Source organism: Eleutherodactylus coqui, chromosome 6 (assembly GCF_035609145.1).
Source record: "Eleutherodactylus coqui strain aEleCoq1 chromosome 6, aEleCoq1.hap1, whole genome shotgun sequence".
NCBI lineage: Eukaryota > Metazoa > Chordata > Amphibia > Anura > Eleutherodactylidae > Eleutherodactylus > Eleutherodactylus coqui.
Genome location: NC_089842.1, coordinates 26674401 through 26698976, shown reverse-complemented (window position 1 = coordinate 26698976; position 24576 = coordinate 26674401). Strand labels below are relative to the sequence as shown.

At 39.7% G+C, this 24576-nt stretch overlaps 1 long non-coding RNA gene across 1 annotated transcript; it reads left to right on the top strand.

Annotated features, from left to right (window-relative positions):
• The first annotated feature begins 16776 nt into the window (after nucleotides 1-16776).
• On the top strand, nucleotides 16777-24146 carry LOC136631980 (uncharacterized). The gene is made up of 3 exons (XR_010793121.1): nucleotides 16777-16826; nucleotides 21959-22000; nucleotides 24063-24146. It is a non-coding gene; the product is annotated as an uncharacterized lncRNA (long non-coding RNA).
• The last annotated feature ends 430 nt before the right edge of the window (nucleotides 24147-24576 follow it).

Sequence of the window (24576 nt, the reverse complement as noted above, 5' to 3'; positions counted from 1 at the left end):
CAGCAGACAGTATCACTCATGCACGGATTAGATACAGCGGCTCAGTAGACAAAAGTAATGACTATATGAAAAGATTGCCTCACCTTTCCGGCAGTGCCTCAGTAATTTCAGAAGGATGTAGTGGGAGCTGGATCCTCGGAGAGCCGTCGGCTAGCGGCTATAGTTAAATTCCAAACAAGAAAAGGCAGAGGACAGCGTCAACCACTAAAACAAGCTTCATTATTAATAACAGCGCAGTATGCTCACAGACGTTGTATACAGGAACGCTGAACGCGCTTAGGCCGAACGGCCTTTTTCAACAGCTGAAATGTAAAGAGAACATAAAAACACATATTGCCAAAGCATTACATAAAAACAAAGTATATCTGTGAGCTAGTTGTTGGCTACAAGGCAACTGAAAGCAGATCCTCCAGAGTGCGTGTAAACGGACCAGAATTCATGAATCTGCTGGTGTGCGGAGGCTGCAGAATGGGAGACGTTCCATTCAGAAAAACTCTATGGAAAAATTGCTTGTTTGAGTCGTCTAAAAAGGATGTAAATAGAACCACGGAGTGCGGCATAACATTATTAGGTGTATATAGCGGAATAACATAAATATTATATATGGATAACGATGATGTATATCTACATCTACCCCCAGACACAATCTACAAGCTCTACCAGTACACTCACCATGTGTGATATTAATGCGCCAAATTAATTGTCAATTTTCTAAACAAATATGAACTGTACAGAAAATAAAAAATAATCATAAATATAATTTTACCAAACAAGAAAAATGAATTTTTGAATAAACAAAACACATAATAATAATAATAATAATAATAATAATAATAATATGTGTTTATCCCTCCTTATTTGAAAATGTTAGATTCACATCATCTTAAACCCTCTAATAGTCATAATGATGATATTATTAAATATAGAGCACATGTTATATAATACATGTTATATATGAGCTAATGTATAAAAAACAGATCCGATATATAATTCCAACCATGTGGATATCAGATGTTTAACTGAAAAATCCAAAAAGCTTATCTTCTTTATATATCCTGCATTTCCAACAGATTCCTTTGGTTATTTTTAACCTTTTCAATGCCGAAGCACCAAAAGTTATCTACCTCTCCAATACGTATTTTTATAAAATGGTTTGCAACTCCTGAACTTCCGATGTTACCGTTTTTAATATTTTAAATATGTTCTAAAATTCTAACATGAACTCCCCGGGACGTACATCCTATAGAAGGGCTTTTACCCACTAGCGTTTTTTTTTTCCACTGCGATATCTCTGCGTTTTCTTTTCCAAATGTCAATGGGACTCTTTAATGTTAAAATCGCATTGCACAAAAATCACAAGCAATTCTTTGCTTTTATCCGAGCTGACAACTTTTTTTGTTTTATTCACTCTATATTTGCAACATCCACATGGTGGGTCTGCACATTGACAACAGCCTCTAGTTTTCAGCCAGCTAGTATCAGATTCAGTATTAAGAAATGTGCCTCCGATTGTTTCGCGGAACACATACCACTCCATGTTTCAAGATTTCCTTAAGATCATCATCTTGTTTAAGAATGGGATAAAAAAAAGTATAAAACTGATTTTTTTTATATACAAAAACTCCTTGCTGTTTTTTATTGTGAATATTAACTTGTCTGAAATACCTTTTACTTTGCTTTTCTCTACATAGCAAAGAATTTCTTTCCACATTTGTTATGGTATTTCTTGCTCTTTTTAAGCTATGTGTATCATATACTCTTTTTTGTAGTCTGGTGCAGATGTCATGTTCTGTCTTGGTATATGTTTCTGAATGAGTACATATTCTTTTGGTTCTAACTAATTCCCCAGTTGGTATTGCGTGAAAGGTGTTCTGTGGCTGACAACTAGTGGCTTTAGAGAAGTATTTCCCAAGCCTGGTTTGCAATATAGTGAGATATTCATATTATTCTTAAATGGATCTGCGTCCAAGAGAAGAACCAAGAAAATGTATTAGAATTGTAATGTAAATTTCAAATTACATGAATTATTGTTATGTACTTTAAACACCATAGAAATATTGGCATTAGCATTACGTGTAGAAACTTTAGGACTTGCATGGGTGTTGCAATTCCATATAAGGATGATATCATCGATGTATCTTGCATACCCCACCACACTGGCAACAAAAGGGTTATTTAAAGAAAAAATATGATGTTCTAACCACAACGCCATATATAAATTGGCTAAAGTGGGTGAACATTTTGAGCCCATTGGGGCACCTGTTGATTGCAGAAAAAATGTATTAATAAACATAAATAAACTATGTTTCAAAAGAAATTCTGCACAAATTATAATAAAATCTTAGAAATCAATATCATAATCGCTGTATCTCATCAAACGATAATTTAAAGCATGTAAGGCAGTGTGGTATGCAAGCATACAGACTGACTACATCACAAGTACACCACACGTAGTATTCTTTTCAGAGGAATTCATCCAACTGTTTCAGTACGCTTCCACAATCCTTCAGATATCCCGGGGTTCGTGTAACAAGGCGATGAAGGGCTCTATCTACCCATTCACTTAATCTTTCACATCAATATTTTATACCAAAAACAATCGGATGTGTGGGAGGAGGAAAGACATTATTTTTGAGTTTTTGGAAGACCATACATAATGGAAGTTACAGGACTATTTGGTATAAGATATTCTGCTACTTTAGATGAAATGACTCCCAAACTCAAACCCTCTTGCATAAGTAGCCCTTCACAGTTATAGACAGCCTAAAATCAGTATTTAATAATCCTCATTAAAATCAAGGGCTTACAAGGACAGACTACAAAAAAAAAAAAAAAACTATATGTTTTTCTTGCAACTAAACATTATCTTATAGAATTGTTGAGGGATACCTGTTTCACAGTAACTTGTAAAGGTTACTGAGAATCAGCATTGATAGATTGGAATGGACATTAACCCTTTGCAATCCAATTTTGGATTCAGAGTTTCCTAGAGGGCTTTCTCTTTCTGCCATTATACAATGGTGTCATCTGCTGGCTAGAGCCAGTACTGCGGTATGGGACATGCTAGAGAGCCCCCCCCCCCCCCCCCGACAACAGAGCGGCCAGTAATATACAGTAAGAATACCCTGCCGGACGTCTTCCATCATCGGAGCTGAACAGCCTTCAATCAGAATGTCTTCAGACGTCGGACAGTGGATTGGAAAGGGTTAATTAGTCCAACAGGCGCATATGCGCATTCCTAGTTTATTCAATCAGGGGACATATACAAAATGAATATATGTCATCAAATGCTAATTTATGAGATACAGGGTAGCAGAGAAAAATAACAAAAAGCTCACAATTCTTGCTTATGTGAGATGTAGTAGTTGTACTAATTGATACTATAGTTGTGATAGTTCATAAATTATAGTAGCTTCATCAAGATTAAAATGATGATGATTTATATATTTTTGGTTGATTCTGGTTCGACGCGTTTCTGTGTCACATGGGCACACATATATCAGGAACCTAAATGCAATTATGCCAACTATATAATACACTAATACAGACGTGCTCTTATGTATGATAGCAACTGCTCTGCACATTAGATACTATATGGCTGTAGCTAAATTTGGGCTGGATACCAACCCTACCTGTCTAACAAACACTCAATGTCCAGGGAGTACATCAGTTATAATGAGCATAAGCATAGAACAGGAGACTGCCAGAATGGAAGCAACAAGTAGCCTCTATTCAAGCGATAACACACGAGTAATTTCATTGAAAAAGCTTTAGTTGGATTACAATCTGACTTGCTATATGTTGATACATCATCTAATATGTTATTTGTGCAACTCATATATAAAGCCATGATGGTAATATTTCCCCCTTGTCTGCTTGGCATATAGTGATATTAGGGTCCCTTGATCATTTTGAAAATGTAATTCTTTCCCTTGTAGTAAGATTTCTCAGATTCATTTGTTTGTATTCTTCACCTTGCGTTCTTGCATGCAATAAACGTAGTTCTTTCTCCATAACTATTTGAAAATCCTCTACCGATTGTGTTCTGATTTGAGTAGGGCAGAAAAGTGGATTTGGAATTCTTGTTTGCAGACTATGAGTTAGAATGGACACATTCTGTTCATTATCTCTGTGTTGTAAGTCCAAAAGAAGGGCTATATCTGTTGGATTAAGACTAGAGATGAGCGAGCACCCAAATGCTCGGGTCCGCGTTATTCGAGTCGAGCTTTTCGTAAAATTCAAGAGCTCTACTTGAGTAACGAACCCCATTGACTACAATGGGAGACTCGAACATTTTTGTATGTGGGACGCCTCTCCCTCTCCCTCTCCCCCTCTCTCCCCCTCCCCCTCCCTCTCTCTCTACAAAAAATTTTCCACTGACGCGTGCTGCGCCCAGGTGGGGAGGAACCCAAAACTGGAGGGGTTCAACACGATTTGATGCTCATTTGAGTAACGAGCATTATTGAGTACGCTAATACTCGAACGAGCATCAAGCTCAGCAGAGTATGTTCCCTCAACTCTAATTAAGACCTATGTATTCATTGACTTCTACCTCGGCCTTTATTGGTTTGCAGATTGTTTGAGAACTTTGATTCTCATTGTTCAAGAAAAATGTCTCCACCAATAAGTTGCGTACAAATCTATTAGGATCCAAGATAGTTTCGAATAGATTGAATGAAGCGTCTGGAACAAAATTTAGTCCCTTGTTTAGTACATTTATTTGACTGTGGTAAAAATCTACGGGGTGTTAGGCATATGATGTTATTGGTTTCTATTTTCCTCTCCTGGTTGGATATCTTTTTTTTGTTTCTTTTCTGCTTGCGTCGTTTTTTTAAAATTGCCCTTTACTTTGTGTTCCAATCTCTGACTCATCTGAGTAAGAACGTTCCCAGCTGGAGGATCATATTGTTGGTCTGATTCTTCCTGATCAGAAGAGGAAAAAGTAACTGTAGAGCTTCGTTGATTTGAATTTTTTTTTTCTTTAAAATTGATTTGGGGCGCTACGAAAAACCTATTTTTCCACGTGTAAACTTTATTATCCATATAATCTTTCTTCAACGTTCAAATTTGGATTGTTTGGTTTGTAAAGTCTCCTCTAATTTCTGCATGTTGGTATTAATTTTTTGTTCAATATTCTGATATTCTTTTTCATCAATTATGTTTTGGAATGTTGTTTCAGAAGATTTAATTTCTTTTTTCAAAGTGTCCAGTTTATTTTGTTCATATTCCACTAAGGCGGATTAGAATCAAAAAACAAGCAGACAGAATGTTGTTCTATTTGTTAATAAATTCATCATTATACATCATGGTTGGATTTTTTTCAAGGTTAAACCCCCCTTTGGGATCATATTTAATTCCAGATATTTCACTAGGGATTTTCTCTCCCACCATGCCTTTAATTCATTACTTTTCTGTTTTTCTAGAATGCGCATATGAAATTTAATGTCCGTATTAGAAAGTTCCATGGTTTTCGTCAGATTGAACATTTGTGACAATTTCTTCAATCTTAAAGGGGTTGTCCCGCGAAAGCAAGTGGGGTTATACACTTCTGTATGGCCATATTAATGCACTTTGTAATATACATTGTGCATTAAATATGAGCCATACAGAAGTTATTCAATTACTTACCTCCGTCCTCGCGCTGTCTCTGTGTCCCCGTCGCCATGGTGCCGTCTAATTTCTGCCTCACCAGTCCGTTTTAGACGCGCTTGCGCAGTCTCTTCTCTTCCCTCTGTGAACGAGCCTCTCCAGCGTGCCCGCGCGATACAGCTAGTCTGCGCATGCGCAGACGAGCTATCACTGCACGGGAGCGCGCAGGGGCGGCTATTCAGCTCCCGGCGTCCCTTTAAACACGGGTGAAGGAGCAGTCTAGCCTTTCACCCCGAATCAGCAGCAGCCAGACGGGACCATCCAGGAGCAGCCAGCCGGGACAACCGACCAGCAGCCAGCCGGGACGATCGATCAGCAGCCGGGAGCCACACGGGACCAGCAGCCGGGAGCCACACGGGACCAGCAGGCGCCAGCCGGGACGAACAGAATCCAAGCCGTACAGCCGCCTGGGTAAGTGAGGTGTCTGTGGTGCTGTGAGCGTTGGGGGGGGGGGTGAGGTGTCTGTGGTGCTGTGGGCGCTGGGGGGGGTGAGGTGTCTGTGGTGCTTTGGGCGCTGGGGGGGGGTGAGGTGTCTGTGGTGCTGTGGGTGCTGGGGGGGGGGTGAGGTGTCTGTGGTGCTGTGGGCGCTGGGGGGTGAGGTGTCTGTGGTGCTGTGGGCGCTGGGGGGGGGTGAGGTGTCTGTGGTGCTGTGGGCGCTGGGGGGGGTGAGGTGTCTGTGGTGCTGTGGGCGCTGGGGGGGGGGGGTGAGGTGTCTGTGGTGCTGTGGGCGCTGGGGGGGTGAGGTGTCTGTGGTGCTGTGGGCGCTGGGGGGGGGGGGGGTGAGGTGTCTGTGGTGCTGTGGGCGCTGGGGGGGTGAGGTGTCTGTGGTGCTGTGGGCACTGGGGGGGTGAGGTGTCTGTGGTGCTGTGGGCGCTGGGGGGGGGGTGAGGTGTCTGGGGTGCTGTGGGCGCTGGGGGGGGTGAGGTGTCTGGGGTGCATGAATGAATGCATGGCTGGATATGTGTGCATAAGTGCGTGCGGATGCATGGATGGATAAGGCTGCATGAATGAATGAATGAATGCATGCATGGATATGTGCAGGCCGCATGGGTGTTGGGATGAGGCCGCAAGGGCGGATGTGTTTGTACGTGATGATGCATGCATAAGTCTGTGTGGATGCATGGATGGGGCCACATGGGCGGATGTGTGTACGCTGCATGGGCGGATGTGTTTGTACATGATGATGCGTGCATAAGTCTGTGTGGATGCATGGATGGGGCCGCAGGGGGGGTTGGGATGAGGCCGCAAGGGCGGATGTGTTTGTACGTGATGATGCGTGCATAAGTCTGTGTGGATGCATAGATGGGGCAGCATGGGCGTTGGGATGAGGCCGCATGGGCGGATGTGTTTGTACGTGATGATGCGTGCATAAGTCTGTGTGGATGCATGGATGGGGCAGCATGGGCGTTGGGATGAGGCCGCATGGGCGGATGTGTTTGTACGTGATGATGCGTGTGTAGGGGGTCTATCAACGAAGACCAAAATGCGAATGTTGCCTGAGTCCAAATTAAGAGGAAATATATTGAGTAATCATAGAGAACCATAATAATCCACTACACACAGACTGTCTAGTAAATCAGCATGAGTTCTAGTTTATTGTTGAACATTGCTTAGTATTTATGCTAGATGAAAAGACGGCGTTTCCAAATGTTACCTCATACTAAGTTTCAATCTACTTTTGCTGACCAAACCCTCATTCCAACAGATTACAATATGGCTGTAAATCAAAAGCCTTCTAAACAAAAGGTATCAGCAAAACTGTTTGAAGTGTACATACAACAGTTACATACAGACAGCTCCATACTGTCTGAGTACATTTCTTCCCAAACCAGAAAGTAATCTTCAAGGTCCATCAACAATTTGCACATCAAAAGAGAGGGCATTGTTTCTGGTTAAACACATAGAACTAGTTTTAACCACCTACTTAGGAGTCAGTACATTGTTGATAAGTTGGGATTCAGTAAGATAGCTGAATAAAATCTAATTAATCATACATTTAGTATTCTAAAATCAATATTCAAATAAAAGCTTGAATATACCTTTTTACATATGATTCTATATGCAAATTCTACTAGCAACTTCCGGTATGTTTTACATATTTTTAATTTCCATAATACATAACATTATATAACCAAATAACTAATGTCACATTTATTACACTGTTTCCTTATCTTTCTTATGTTAGGGGTCAATCAATATTTTTAATAACCTATCACGTGCATAAGTCTGTGTGGATGCATGGATGGGGCCACATGGGCGGATGTGTGTGTGGTTGTGTGTATGTGTATAGGGATGGATGCATGCATGTATGTGTATGTGCAGATGGATGGATGTGTCTGTTGGTCTGTATCTGTGGGTGGGTGGTTTGGTTGTTGTAGCTTAGCATCTCTGTTGATCTACGCCTTCTTGTCTTTAAAATGCAGAGCGTATACGTCGGAGCGCATCGGTGGCCATTGGAGATTCCAGGGTTTGGACTCGTGATATTCTTCCGAAGTCACTGCAGGAGGGTGAGTATTTGCACCACATTTTCTTTCCCACACACAGCAGATCACAGTCACTTTAACACACAAAATCACAATGCCTAGCTGCGTGGTTCCAACTTGCACCACATACTGGAAGAAGGGAGGCGAAAGTGCTTGTCTTCATGTCTTTCCAACGAATATCAAAAAAACAAGACTTTGGCTACAGCAGGCTCCTCACATCTTTGTTGACGTTGAAGAGTGGCTTACTAAGATTTCCCCAAAAAAAGATTCTTACAGTTATCGTTTGTGCAGCAAACATTTCTTGGAGGATTGCTACATAACAGTCAGCGACCGTAAAAAATTGAAGCCCAATGCTGTGCCAAGTATATTCCCAACAGCATTGGAAATTGAGACCCGGTTCGCGAAGAAAGGTGAACGTTCAAGAAAACGCAGAAGAATTGGGGAGACGCAGCAGCCAGAAATTTCAGCCACAGAAACTTTGAGGGAAGAAACTTTGAGGGAAGAAACTTCGAGGGAAGAAACTTCGCGCGAAGACACTTCGCGCAAAGAATCTACCCTGGTTGCACCTAGCGCGGTTCAAGAAATGATAGTCGACGTGTATCTACAAGGTGATGAAACACAGCTAGAAATTCCTATGACAGTAATCAGTGAAGGTTGTACAGTAGATGCAAAGGTAATCGTCAATTTCAAAAGACAGTTTGAGCAAAGAGAAACCGACAACGAAGCAAGCAATGCAGGGAGGGGTAAATGCAAGGCCTGTCAAGCAGCGGCAAATAAATCGCAACACAGGACACAACTCCAGTCAAGAAGCATTGGCATCCAATGCAATGAAGTAGAAGCCAGTCCACACCGGAATCCAATTTCATTTAAAATCCCACAGGGCACTCCGTGCTCTTCTACACCATTAAAAACCAATATGGGTAATACTGCCTTCCAAGAGATACCAGAAGAGAGCCCAATATCCAAAACAGCCAATGAGGTCGATAGAATCAATATGCAACCCTCAAGTTGCAATATTGCTTCTACTTTTGAGGAAAGCCTTTCAAGTGTTTTTTCTGATGATCAAAACGACTCGACATTCAGAGCATCGCAAGCATCGGAAAGTTCCGGTAGTGAGGATTTTGCCATTCCTTCTGATTCCAAAAACCCCTTGAGCTACCCCTTACCAGAATTTGTAACCTTAGCTCCAACAGAGATGGACCCATCCGCTGAAGAAAAGTACATAGTTTTCAAAAGCTCCTTGATGGGTTTATTTTCAATGATCCCTTGCCCTTACCGAAATCAATGCTTTCTTAAACTAACTCACGTCAAGATTTCCCCAAAGGGATCAATGGTAATTGTGAAATCTTTCTGTGAAAGAGGCCACACCTGCAACTTGTGGCGAAGCCAACCACTCATCCACAATTGCCCGGGGGGGAACATTTTACTTGCTTCCAGTGTCCTTCTCAGCGGATCTAATTTTGCAAAAGTTAGTAATATGCTACAGATTCTGAAACTTCAAGGAATCTCAAAAACCACTTTCTACCGCCACCAACATCACTTATTATTCCCAGTGATAGATAATCATTGGATGCAGCAGAGGGCAAATCTAATAGCAGAAATGAAATCAACACCCTTGTATTTAGCTGGCGATGGGCAATCCGATAGCCCGGGTTTTTCTGCAAAGTACACCGTTTATACTTTTTTGGAGTTGAACAGCAAAAAAATTGTGGGCTTCACGGTGGAACAACTTGTTCCACCTGCTTCGTCAGTTTCGCTCGAAACCACTGCATTCCGGAAAACACTACTTGAATTGATCGCCGATGGATTAAACGTTGAAATAGTCGCAACTGATCGGCATGTCTCCATACGTAAGATAATGCGCCAGGAATTCCCAGAAATTATGCACGAATTTGATGTCTGGCATGTGGCCAAAGCTGTCGGCAAGCAGTTGCTTGTGGCTTCCAAAAGGACACACTGCGCAACCATTTCCCCGTGGATATCGAGCCTCAAAAATCATCTGTGGTGGTGTTCGCATACCAGTCAAAAAAAATCCCGAATTACTGGTAGAAAAATGGAAATCGGCAACAAATCACATAATCAATGTTCACGAGTGGGAGAACAATGCCCAATATCACCGCTGCAGTCACACCCTTCTTGAACCAACAACCGCTTGGTTAGCCCCTAACAGTACAGCACATACCAAAGTCAAAACCGTGGTTCTGAAAACAAGTTTACTGAAAGACATCCGCCATCTTTCCAATTTTTGTCACACTGGCGATTTGGAGATTTTTCACGCCAGTGTATTGAAATACAGGCCCAAACGAATTCATTTTTTTTATGACGGAATGGTGGCTAGAATGCAACTTGCTGTTCTAGACCACAATTACAACGTAGGTAGGATTCAAAAGCTCAGAAGAATGCAATCAGAAGACGGGATAGAGGACCGGAAGTGTTACCGAGTGGAGTACTCTAAAGCACGGGAGCAGTGGATTTTGAAAGCTCTTTATGAGCCTAAGTCCATTGCATTTGTATTTGACATAATTCGTGAGATTGTGATGTTCGCCAAAGGTGAGATGTCCATCTCCTGGCATTCAAAATCCTCAGAATTCCCTCATAATATTGCACCTGTTGTGAAACCCAGTGAAGAGGAATTGGTTCGCAAATTTCAAAGTCGATTTCCAAGGTAATCAAGAAAAAATTTTGGTGGGTATAAAAAAAAAAAACCCAACAAACTTTAACGAAAAATTTAGTAATATTTTTGTATCATGTGCAACTATTGTTTCATGTGTCTGTCTATTGTAAATAAGTGAACTACAATTTTCAACGGTTCGTCTGTCTCTTTTATCTGTGTCTCTCTATTACTTACGTTGTCTTTTGTATAGTTCACATGTGCGTTGCAATCTTATTTCCATTTGTGTATAGTGATATTTATTTAACATTTTGGTCACTTATCCTTATTTATTTCCTATGCCCTCTAGTCCCTTTTGTTAATCGCATTAACATCCCTTTTTACTCTTTGCAATCATCTGCATAAAATGCCTTTTTTGTATAGAATGTATAACTGGTACAATGTGAAATGTTGCCGGTCTTATCCCATAAATCCTATGCATTTTCCACGGGTGTTTCTAACTAATTTTAAATTTTTTATTAATTTTTTAAATTTTGTAAAAAATTCGGTCCTTTACGGTAGAATTTTTAGTTAGGGAATTTTTAATTTTTTTTAGATAGGTCTCGCAAGAGAATGAGGATCCTTGTCGTGGATTGCGGGCTTACGGTAAAATTACCAAATTAATGACACTCGTATTTAAAAGAATAGCAATAATATTTATAAAATGTTTTTGCACAAAAATTCTTAATTTGGTCATTTTATTAACCAATACCTCATTGCAAATTTTTTTTTGATGTAAGTTATTGTACTAACATGACTTACAAAGTAGGTGCATGTGTTTGCGAATACATACACACGTGCACCTTGTCCACGTGTCCACGTGTCCACTTGTCCAAGTGTACAAGCGTACACATGTACATGCATACGTCTGTCTGGGAGATATATATATTTATATATATAATATCTCTCATACACACCCACACTGACGTATGCATATATTTATGTATTACACACATACACACACACCTGTGGGTATGTTACATACATGCATACATAGACATACACGCGTATACTATATATATGTGTGTACACGCATATATACCCACACATATATTTTGGTGAATAAAACTATTTGTTCCATCACACCATCGATGTTGGGAGTGCATTGCAGCTATTACAGTACTTTCTGCTGACTTCAGCACTGGACAGCTCCCTGCTATAACGAAGCCTTGAAGCCTCGCTGTGTAGGAGAAAGGTTCAGCACTGGACAGCTCCCTCCTCCCTTATAGAGACCTGCAAAGGAATACACAGGCAGGCAGGCAGAAAAACAGATAGAGGCAGACAGACAGATAGAGAGAGGCAGACAGACAGATAGAGAGAGGCAGACAGACAGATAGAGAGAGGCAGACAGATAGATAGAGAGAGGCAGACAGATAGATAGAGAGAGGCAGACAGATACACAGTCATACAGATATATATGTGTGTCAAAATACATACACACACAACCCACAGTTTGTGTGTGTATATATTATACACACTAACATACGCATATGTAGTCATGTATATACATAATGATAGAACGATTAGTGATTATAGTCGAGACGTTCCAAATAAAAAAAACACACACTATATTTCACAAAAAATGTATTAACATTTTAAAATCTGTAAAGCCTGAAAACAAAATTGCACAAATTAAAACATCCTACAAGTTCAACTGAAAGTCCAAATTGCTTTCCATGAGGTCCATGTAGAACTGGAAACCAGTGTATTTTCCTTGCGGATCAGGGTAAGCTGTCCGGATTGATTTAATTACACACGATGGTATGGGGATTCTATTGTTTTCCCCCAAGAATCCATGTATCCACGCTGTATAAGAGCGATATGTGCCCACACGCATAACCCTAAGAAAAAATAAAAAAGGAAATATATTAATATTTCTAAACTTATTAAAAAAATTTTAATAGTCCACATGAAAACAAAAACAATGACGCATTGATGATATCTTATGTTTTTCCATGTTGCCTTTTTCACTAACCTTTTTTCCTTTTCAAATAAACTTTATCCTTTGTTAAAAATTATACTTGCATTGTCTTGTGTGTTTTACAATAAAATTGTAATAAATACCTATTGTTTGTTGTGTCGTACTGTCTCCTGGTGACCAGTGCAGATAGTCTTATCGCGTGTTCTATGTTTTCGCGCACAAGCGCATACTGAGCAAATAACGGATGTTGTGTAACACAGACGCAAGCTTCAGGTAACATCTGGAGGACTACTTCGTGTTCTCGACAACACACACACTCCGCCAATGTGGGCATGCAAATGCACTGCCCACAGTGACACCACTCTTTGTTGGCAAGCCTGCCATGTGGATCTTCAGTGGATCCCGAAGCACCCACTTCTGGTGCACCCTGCGGATCATTTTGAAAACACTGGAGACTGCTTATGTCCGCCTGAGCATATAGCGAGTCTGCCAGTTGTTGTTGAACCTAAGAAGGGATTAATATGAAGAATACTGTATTTAATGTTTTAGGAAAAAAGGAAGGGGTACATTTTTAATTGTATGGTGTTGCTGAAACACCATCCTTATTAGGCAGGGCACAGATTCCTGTATGTATATGTGCATACATACACAGACGTACGTACGAGTTTGTATGTATATACACAGATGTACGTACGTGTTTGTATGTATATACTGACGTACGGGTGTGTATGCATTAACACGTACACGCGTGCATACCAGTGTATGCCTAAACACGTACACGTGTGTGTCTGTGTGTGTGTGTATATATATATATATATATATATATATATAATGTGTGTGTACACACGTAAGTAAGTGACTGTATATACACATACACTCGTTCCTACGTGTGACTGTATATACACATACACTCGTTCCTACGTGTGACTGTATATACACATACACTCATTCCTACGTGTGACTGTATATACACATACACTCGTTCCTACGTGTGTATATACATACACACGCGCATGTATGTGTGTATATACACACACACGTGTTTGTATGTATATACACACACACATGTATGTATGGATATACACACACGAAATAATGTATTGAAATAATAAATTGTACAGGACTGATGCATAGTTGCGGTTTCAAACAATAAACAAAAACATTTTTATACATATTTCAACACATACCTCCGAATAATGCCGCGTTTGGGGGAAATCATCATCATTTTCCTCGCTATCGGATAGGAAGTCCTGTTAAAAAAAAAAAAAAAAATTATTATGTTTATTGCCATTGGTTTGCTGCAACCTTTCCATTTTCAGCAAAAACTTACCTCTCCAAAAGAATCGGATGAATAATCAAGCTCCTCAAATTCAAGATCTTCCTGGTACATGTTTGAGCTTGAATTGGACTACAAAAAAACTAAAAAAAAACAAAAAAAACACCAAGTTAGTGGCACTTCAATAACAGTTATGGAAGCAGCAGCATTTTCTAATAACAATCATTTAAAGGTCCATGGCAGGCATAATTTAGGCAAATTTTAGATTGATTACTGGGCGATTGTGGACAGATTGTTGATAGCTAGCATTATCCGCAGTCTGTAGGCAGATAGCATGCATATTGTATGTAGATTGCAGGTAAATAGTGTCCATAGAAGGCAGTGTTTGTGTGTAGATTGCATGCAGATGCTATGTCTATTCCATGCAAATTTTCTGAAGATTGCATGATGATTGTATGAATGAATTGTGCGGAATGTATGCTGATTCAAAGCAGTTTGCAGTCACATGCACATTGCAGCACATGGAAGCACACGGCAGGCACAAAAAAAAAAAAAAAAGGCAGGCACATGGAAGCATACGGCAGGCACAAAAAAAAAGCAGCAAACGGAAGCACACGGCAGGCACATGGAAGCACACGGCAGGCAAATGGAAGCACACGGCAGGCACAAACAAAAAAAAGGCAGGCACATGGAAGCATACGGCAGGCACAAAAAAAGGAGAACACGGCAGGCACATGGAAGCACACGGCAGGCACCAAAAAAAAAAAAAGCACATGACAGGCACATGGAAGGCACATGGAAGCACACGGCAGGCACCAAAAAAAAAAACAGCACACGGAAGGCACAAAAAAAAAAAAAAAAAAAACATGGAAGCACACGGCAGGCACATGGAAGCACACAGCAGGCACAAAAAAAAAAAAAAAAAAAGGGAAGCACACGGCAGGCAAAAAAGAAAAAAAAACACATGGAAGGCACACGGCAGGCACATGGAAGCACACGGCAGGCACAAAAAAAAGGAGAACACGCCAGGCACATGGAAGCACACGGCAGGCACCAAAAAAAAAAAACCCCTGGCAGGCACACGGCAGGCACATGAAAGCACACGGCAGGCTCAAAAAAATAAAATAAAATACACTGCAGGCACATGAAAGCACACGGCAGGCACAAAAATAAAGGGAAAAAAAAAAAAGCGGACACAAAAAAAAAGAAAAAAAAAACGGCAGGCACATGAAAGCACACGATAGGCACAAAAAAAAAAAAAGCACATGGCAGGCGAATGGAAGCAGGCGGCATGCACAATAAACACTGCAGTCACGATAGCAGCACACAGCAGGAAAAAAAGAAACCGCAGCACATGGCAGGCACTATAAAAATGTCAGACACATTACAATACAGGGCATGCACAATACATTTTTCATGCACAGACTCACTGCATAAGGCAATGATCCTGTGCTAATAAAAGCATGAAAGAGTACCGCGGAAAGGTGTGCTTACCTGCGCTTCTGTGTTGCCAAGAGATGGGAGAAACAGCTGTTTGCTGTTTTCTCCGGTAGACTCCACCTCCCGCTGTGACGCTTTCTGCCGACCAGCCAATGTGGCGGCTGGATCGGCGTTTCATTCATTTGCAAGTGCATGCCTCCACCGATGACGTCAGTCACCTGCTCACGTGACCGGCGTCTCGGGAGCGCGCATGAGGCATCCAGGAAGAGCGAGCGGTGCACCGTGGAACGCACCGCAGGAGCCATCTTAGATGGAGAAGTTTAAAAGTTATTATTTCTGCTAAACTGTAAGTAGGATGCGGTTTATAACCGCTCAAAAGGGCTGCTTTATGACGGGGGTGACAGGGGGAATGGGCTAATATAAAATTTTGCGGTTTTGCCTCGGGACAACCCCTTTAAGAACACAAAAAGGGATCCACACATAGAGCTTAGAATAATTAAAATAAATAAACTTTATTGCAAAACAGAATAATAGTTTAAGACATGTAGTAGAAGAAAAAGAGTATCTGGATATACAGGAACAGGGCTCGAACAATGGAATAAAAATTCAGCCATGATATAAATAGGATAACAATATATACAATAGTATAGTTTTGTAGAGCCTCTTCATCACCATTCTTGTCTGGTTTTTTATGATATCTTTAATATATGTACAACAGTCTCTTTTAATTTCTGCTTTTTATTGTTTAAACTGTGTGTGTAGGTTGTGTTGGTCCAAACAACTAATTTTATCTCTTTGTCTCATATATATATTTCCCTTTGTCTCTCTCCTTGATGCACATGAAAATATCACCCAATGGTTTTTGCTTTCTATAATGAAACATCCAATAGATTTGTTTGACTTGTTATTCACTAATTATTTTTATGTATCTCCTTTTCGCACTTTTGCACTTTATTGTTTTATTCACTATTTGTTTTAGAATGATTGTTTCAGTGGCTTTGTAATGTATTGCAAAATCTTTTATATGTACTTTTTATATATTTATGTCACTGCCTGTTATATATACATTGATCCACCAGAAGACTATAGATTCTTTTATTTTTATGATACCTTGGGACTCGAACTCCAGCCTTCTGTCTTGGAGAGGGATAACTTAGTTGGTGTGCTATAACTGTGCACAAAGAAGCAAGTTAGTCAGATAACATCTAACTTTTCAATTTGGGTTGCACACTCCTGAACCACTCCCTCTCAGGGAGACATGCTAGATGGTGTATTCTTTGGAGTCATGTGATGCATCAGGTGCTCCATGTTAGGTTGTTTAGGAGTCTATTTAAACATGATAAGTCATTGTTACCATACCCCCTTGAGAAAGCACATGTGACATGTGTGTTGGGGCTCAGGATACAGGTATTGATTGGCTTGTTGCAATAACTTTGTATTTATAGTTTGTGTGATCTGACAGTCTTAATTTGTTGCCTTGCCTTGTCTGGATTGTATTATATATGATTTAGTAGATCCACTATTGTATATATTATCTTATTTATATCATGGATGAATTTCTATTCCGTTGTTCACGTCCTGTTCCTGTCTATCCAGATACTTTCTTCTACTGCATGTTTTTTAACTATTATTCTGTTTTGCTATAGTTTTATTTATTTTAATTAATCTTAGCTCTGTGTGGATCCTTTTTTGTGCGTCTTCTCATAGTAATGCAGTAGTGTTTTTGCATTTGTGCCTATCTTTTTTTTGGTTAATATATCTTGACTTTAGTAAAGCTTTAGACAAAGTATCTCATACCATCCTTATTGAAAAAAAGACTAAATATATGGGATTGACTAAATATATGGGATTGACAAGACAACTTAGGTGGATTCCCAACTGGCTGAGTGACTGTATTCAAAGTGTCCATAAATGGCTGCACATCCAATTTTGAAGACTGTCTCAAGTGGGGTACTACAACCTTTTTTTGTAAGTGTTCTAGAGGGGGGGGGGGATTGAGTGGAAACTGATCACAATTGCCAACAACACAAAGCTAGGGGGGATAGCTAAATTAGAATTCAAAAAGATGTATACAAGCTTGACTAATGGGCTGCGGCTAACAGAATGGTATTTAACAGGGAGAAATAAAAATACATTTGCAACTGGTGGGGATTCCAGAAAAGGTGGAAGAATTGTATGAGAACTTCAGCCATCTCTAAAAATTAACTATTGGGAAAGTTACTTTGTCATCTTTCTTTGCTGTGGACAGGGCTGATAGGGTTCCTGATAAACTACCTCCACCTGGTACCACGTGGAGGTTTTTTTTTTTTTTTTTTAGAGATCAAACCCCTGGATAAAAATAATTGGGACACTACTCTGAGAGCAAGAGGAATGAAAGGGTTAACTATGGACAGTCATTGTATAGCTGTTTTTTTTCCAGACAACTCAGTGAGCATACAAAAAAAGCAGATGCAGTTTCACGATAAGAGAAGGTTACAGTTTTCAGCTGACTTATGGTGTTATGTATCCAGCATGATTGAGTGCTGTCATGCAGGGGGAGACTTTTTTTTTTTTTTTGCAAATTTTAGGGGTTCTGTCTCCTCGATTGATAAACACAAACAAAATTTACATAACAGAAATATGTTGCTCTTTTTACTGGTGGAGTATTTTAATGCGTGAAATGAGATCACTATTTGCTGGATAGGTGGGAAGTTCCTGGGTACTGCTCTTCAGTTTATTGTGATCTTACTGAGTTAGTGTGTGTTACATTATCACTACGCTAGGTGATTAGAGCCCTATGGGATATAGACTATGTGTGAGGTGGGCTTTTTTTTTCTCTCCTCCTACACCTCCTCTATTATGCAATGAAACCAGCATTTCAAATTATATTATTGGTGTAAGTCCAAAACCAGCACAACATCTGTCCATGGTGTTGGAGACTGAGTGTGGACTCACTGTGCCAACCAGCCTGGCTTTTGAATGAGACCTGATGTGTTGCAATGTAAACTCAGATGGGGAATGTTGCCCTTAGCTATTCAGGAAGATGGGGAAGACCCCTGCCTGATGGTAGGGTAAGCACCCTGTTAAGAACGGCCCTGTGTTGGAACATTGGGTCTAACTATCCCAGACAGCACACAGGGACAATGTACTGAAAACAGGGCACATAGAACAGGACTGAGTTATCAGATGGTAATGATACAAACTGGAAGGAAATGGACAAATGCACACACGCAAGAACATACAGAATGGACAAATACAGAATCAAATGGACCAAACATTCTTGAGACAAGTGACCTAGATGTGCTGGGTGTCTGAGAGAAACGCACAGTAGTACTGAGGCAAAGAGAAAATGCAGCAGGCCAGCTTAAATAGGGAAGTAATGCCTATTAGCCCTGTAGCTGGGCTGAGAACAAGGAAACTGGTTAACTCCTTCAGTGCTGGTAGAAAATAGGAGAGTACTTTTATACAGAAGGAGCAGAGTGATGCCCAAAACAGCAAGAGGGCAGCAGACCTAACACATGTATTGTATATAGCATTGTACAGTAGTGTAGCGATTTTCACTTAAAGGGAGCTGAGCTTCAATATCATGCACAACTACTGGACAGGTGTGGTGTGCATGTGTATGTTTTGTCAGAAAGCTGTTGTGTTTTTCTAATTCTGGACTACCCCTTTAAATCAACCAGTAACTTTGGTGTTAGACACTTATCAAGACATTGAACTGTTTTTTTATGGCTATTTTCTTCTGTAATGTTGTGCATCCTTTAAGGGATATTCCCATCTTAGCTTTTCAAAGTTTAACCCATTAGTGACGCCCAATAGTGTTTTTTATGTCCTGCTGTTGCAAGACGTGTATGGAGGGAGAAAGCGCTGCGATCTCCCTCCATGCAGTGCGGGCATCAGCTGTTTATTACAGCTGACACCCGCGGGCAATAGCCACGATCGGCCATACTAAAGTTTTGCCCTCCCATGGCAGTCTTCCAAGGTCCATATAAACAGTTTTTTTTTTTTTTTTTTTTTTTTTCTCTTTACTTTGATATCTTATGGTACCTCAATATACCTTTTTATATTAAGTAAATTTGATGCAGTAGATAGTTGAAACAAGTCTTGGTGGAAGACCACTGAGTTTTTCCATGAAATGAAGGAAGGAGTGCAGGGGGATTCAAAGTCAGGGTCACGCAGAATATTTTCCTGAACAAAGATAAAAGCAGAGAACTTTATGGAACATTTAGATGGGTGGAGGAAAATGTTTTGACACTATGCTTATGCCTGTCAGCCATATTACTTGCAGCCATCTTGCATTCAGCTCAGGAAACTTTAATGGCAAAGAGCCATGGGGTACATGATTTAAGGGTAGAAGTCCAGCAGAAATTAAAAAGTGCAGAAATTTTTAATCCATTTTGAGTTCTGGATAATTTAATATAAGGTGTTAATAAAAGATATGTGGTAATGGAAAATGCCAATCAAATATCTTTTCAAGTACCAGATGCCGTTAACAATCCAGAACAGAATTAAGATCCCAATAGTTTGTAGCAGACGTTCACGCGAGGTGGACAAAGCTTTTAATCAAAAACATCTAGGAAGAAAGCCAGTGAATGCACAAACTGTCAGGAAACTGATTCAGAAGTTCAAGGAAACTGGTTGTATCCAAGTCAAACTTTTAATTCCCAGTCATTGTTACAAGGCTTATATAAAAAGTCTAACTTTGGCTTAAAGGAATGCTGCCTTCCAATAAGTGGCAATGTGGAGGAATTCCATCTTCCTTATTTGCATATTACCCAGAGGACCATGAATTGCCTTTTGAGTCTCCTCACTCACCATATAGGTGTTCTCCCTAAGGAGAAGATAGTATTTCTGACCTCCATCCCAGACCTCTCACTAGCAAAACCAGACTCCTATTGTGCACTGAAGGGCAAATACCCTGAAACAGCTGTCTGTACATGGAGTCTGGCTTTGCTTTTTATTGCCAGTTATAGATACAAGGCTTGTATAAAGAGTCTAACTTTGGCTTGAAGGAATGCTGCCTTGCAATAGGTTGCACTGTGGAGGTATTTTTCCATCTCCCTTATTTGCAAGTCAATCTGAGTATGATCATCTGAGACCCCTAGTAGCTGGCACTCCAAGCTTGATTTTTAGTGTTAGAACAAAAATGTAATGCATGCTTGTTGCATAATTGTGGTATACACAAGCTGTTTGATCATAAGCTGTGTCAAAAGTTAGTGTCCATTTAAGAATGACTATGAATTCAAAGAGGGACAATTACACTGCAACACAATTTTTTGTAACAGATAAGCAGATAGGCGGCTCATAGTAACTTTAGTGTGCTGAATTCAAATATGATACCCCTTTTTTTTCCAGTTTGGGGAATAATGAAATCAAATTGCCATTGTATTTCTATTTATTTATTTATTTGGGGGGGGGGGGGGGTTCCTACAATGAACCCAGTCAGCTCGCCATAAACCTTGCTTAATAAAAACAATAACAAAAGTGATTGCGCAACGCAACTATTTCACAATCGCTGTGTCACACTGTGTGCCGACTGAACATTAAAAGGGTAGGCTTATGTAACATGTAGGGTATGTTTCCATGTGGTGTAAACATTGCGGATCATTCACCCCCAAGTTGCAATTAATGAACTGTTTTTACAGGTCATTGGTTAGACTGAATGAAAATCAAAATCATAAAACAAATACATGTTTGGTATCACTAAATCTGTAAAAGTCTGATCTAGCAAATTAATGCATTATGTTCTCCACACAGTGAATGTTGTCCAAATAAAAAAAAAAATTAGAACACCAGAAATGCGCTTTTTTTTTAGTCATTTTGTCTCCAAGAAAAAATGCAATAAAAAGTGATCAAAAAGTCACGTGTTCCAAAATTGTACTAAAACAAAACACTTGATGTGCTGCAAGAAATGAGCCCTTGCACAACTATATGGACGTAAAAAATAAGTTATTGCACACAGAAGATGGCGGCAGAAATATTTTTAAACCTTTTTAGTTTTGTAGTAATTGTATTGACCCATAAAATAAAGTTATCATATAATTTTTTGTTTCTGGGCTGTAGAAACAAGATGAAAGATGGCGGAATTAATTTTTTCATTTTGCTCAATTTACCACTTAAGTTTTCCAGTACATCATATGGTACATTAATGTCAGAAACATATCAATTACTCTGTTACGAAAAATTTTAAAACCTTTATTGCTAAGTGTTATTGGACTGAATACTGTCAAATAAATGCCTCAGCCATAAGTGTATGGAGGAGACAGTAGTGGAACAGAGTGCAGGACAACAATGTAACAGTCAAACAAGCGGAACAAGTACAGTCTGGATTTGCAAGTTTTGTCTTTGTAATGGATAAAAATTTCAAAGCAAGAATGCAGGGTGAGCCTGAGTGGTCTGGTGGACAGAGAAATGCCTAATAGTTTCCAACTGAAGGGACTTCCCACAGTCACCCTGCAGCTAAACTAAAGACTAGTGTACAAATTTGTGATAGTCATTTATTTTCCCCCCCCCCCCTCTTCCTCCTCCTCTGCTTTTACTCTTCTGCTCACTATAAATAGGCGAGAGATTGCGAAAAACAAACCTGCAAGAAAACACAAGAGGTAAGAGCATTATCCACAATCACATCTTTAAATGACTACTGACGTTTTTACATGTTTTACGCCATCCACCAACCGCATTCACATTGCTTAAAAACTTTGAGACTTTTTTAAAATGCCTTAATTGAAACATTTGCCTAAAGACCTTGTCACTCTAACCCACCCATTTTATATATAATATGTTTCTACCATGGGTTTTCTTTGATAGAACCATACATGTACAATGGAAGAATATAAATATTTCAAATTCCTATGAAATAATTTGGGATTTATTTATGTCATTTGTTATGTTTTCTGCTATAATTGTATACTCAATTGATTCTTTCTTATCCCATATCACTGAGAGCTAAAAATGTTTATTTCCCTTAACTTCATTTTTACTCTTAAATATTTCAAAACTTTTTTTCATTTTTTCCTTTTTCTAATAGGAGGTTAAGCTGCACTAACTCAGCATTTCTAGTCACCAAAAGGACCATTAAATATAAAATCTAACTTTTTATTAATTCCTTTAGGCCTGATGTCCACGGGCAAAAGAAGAATTAAAATCCGCAGCGGATTTTAACTTCTCCTGCCCGCGGATCCGCATCCCATAGGGATGCATTGACCACCCGTGGGTAGATAAATACCTACGGATGGTCAATAAAATTTTTTTTTTTTAAATGGGGCATGAAAAAATCCGGACCATGCTCCATTTTAGTGCGGGTCTCCCGTGGTGACGGCTCCCGCAGGCTTCTATTGAAGCCTATGGAAGCCGTCCGGATCTGCGGGAGACCAAAATCGGAATTTACTCACCTGCTCTGGATCTTCTCTCCGTCGTGGCCAGATCTCTTTTCTTCGGGCCGGCGCATGCGCAGGGCATGTAACCGACGTGCCCTGCGCATCCGCCAGGCCGAAGAAAGAAGATCCGGCCGCGACGGAGAGAAGACGAAGCCGTGGCGAAGGGAAGATCTGGAGTGGGCGAGAGGTAAGTTAATTCTTATTTTTATTCCTCATGTCCGCGGGGCAGGAGGGACCCGCTACAGATTCTCCATGGAGAATCCGTAGCGGGCCTGATTTTCCCCGTGGACATGAGGCCTTAAAATTGGCGTAATCACTTCACTCTCCAATGTGACCGTAGTCACACACTAATTAAAATAAGGCTTCTGAGGTAATCTATTGACAATGACTTGTCTAAGTAGACAATATCTTAGCCCTATTTTAATTAGTGTGTGACTACGGTCACATTAGAGAGTGAAGTGATTACGCCAATTTTAAATGAATTAATAAATTAGATTTTATATTTATTGGTCCTTTCGGTGACTAGTCCTCTCGTTTAAAGGATTCAATTGCCATGGTGATAGTACTCAGAATTTCTAGTCCAATATACTTTTTGATTTTGTAAATTTACATCTTAATTGTTTATGTGAATGTCTAGAAGAAAATCCTCTTTGCTACGTTTTATATTATATGCAACTTGTAAATGATTCCTTGCGTTAATTATTTGTAGCTTTAACAAGTATAAACCAAACATGACCTTATAAAGTATTTTCTGCAGCTTGGGCTTTTTGTTAAGTAGTCAGTTGATGGTTTATGGGGAAGTGGCAGGTTCCCTTTAAGGGCTTTTACCCACTAGTGTTTTTTTTTTTTGCTGCAAATTCACTGCGTTTATTTTTTAAAGGTCAATGGGACTTTCTAGTGTTAAAATCGCAACGCACAAAAAATGCAAACTTGGGTTTTCGTGCATTGCGATTTTAACATTAGAAAGTCCTATTGACCTTTAAAAAATAAACGCAGTGAATTTGCAGCAAAAAAAAAAAAAAACGCTAGTGGGTAAAAGCCCTAAAGAGACGTGTCAGCTTGGAGGACTCGGGTGCTACATATTTGTATCTTGGAGGACTCGGGTGCTACATATTTGTATCTTGGAGGACTCGGGTGCTACATATTTGGATCTCTAACTACAAAGTTAATCAGATGCAAAACCAGACTTTTGGAAAGAAACCCATAAATGAACATATTAAAGTTCATAGGCCCAGAGGTATTTATTTCTGAATATTAATGAATGCCGATCATATATATTTTTTTACAGTTTATCTGTCTGCAACAGCAGAAATTTAATTTCCTTGAAAAGGCAAGTTATATGAAGCTTTTACTTTAAAGGTAATTTGTATTTCATCTCTTCATTGATTGTGTATAGATTTTACAGATAAAAACCAAACATGGCCTTTTGGAGAAGTCTTTTCATTCTGCAGCTGGGGGTTCTTGGTAAGCTCACCTTTTATATGAAGCTCATAGGTCCATATTTAGTTCTTTCTACATTATTTTAACGCTGATATCATTTTTCTACAGTTTTTCTGTCTGCCGCAGCGGAATCTATACATAGTAAGTTATGCAAAAATTAAAACTACACTACAGAACTGGCTGTTTACACTACATGATTATAACCCATGGCTATACACATATAAGTGTGACCTATGTCACATAGAAACATGTATGTAGTCATCTCATGAGGCTATTGATGACCATTACCCATCATAGCATTGACCACATATAGCATACAAACTGTTTATAACCTGTTTGTTAGATGATAACTCTTAAGGTGC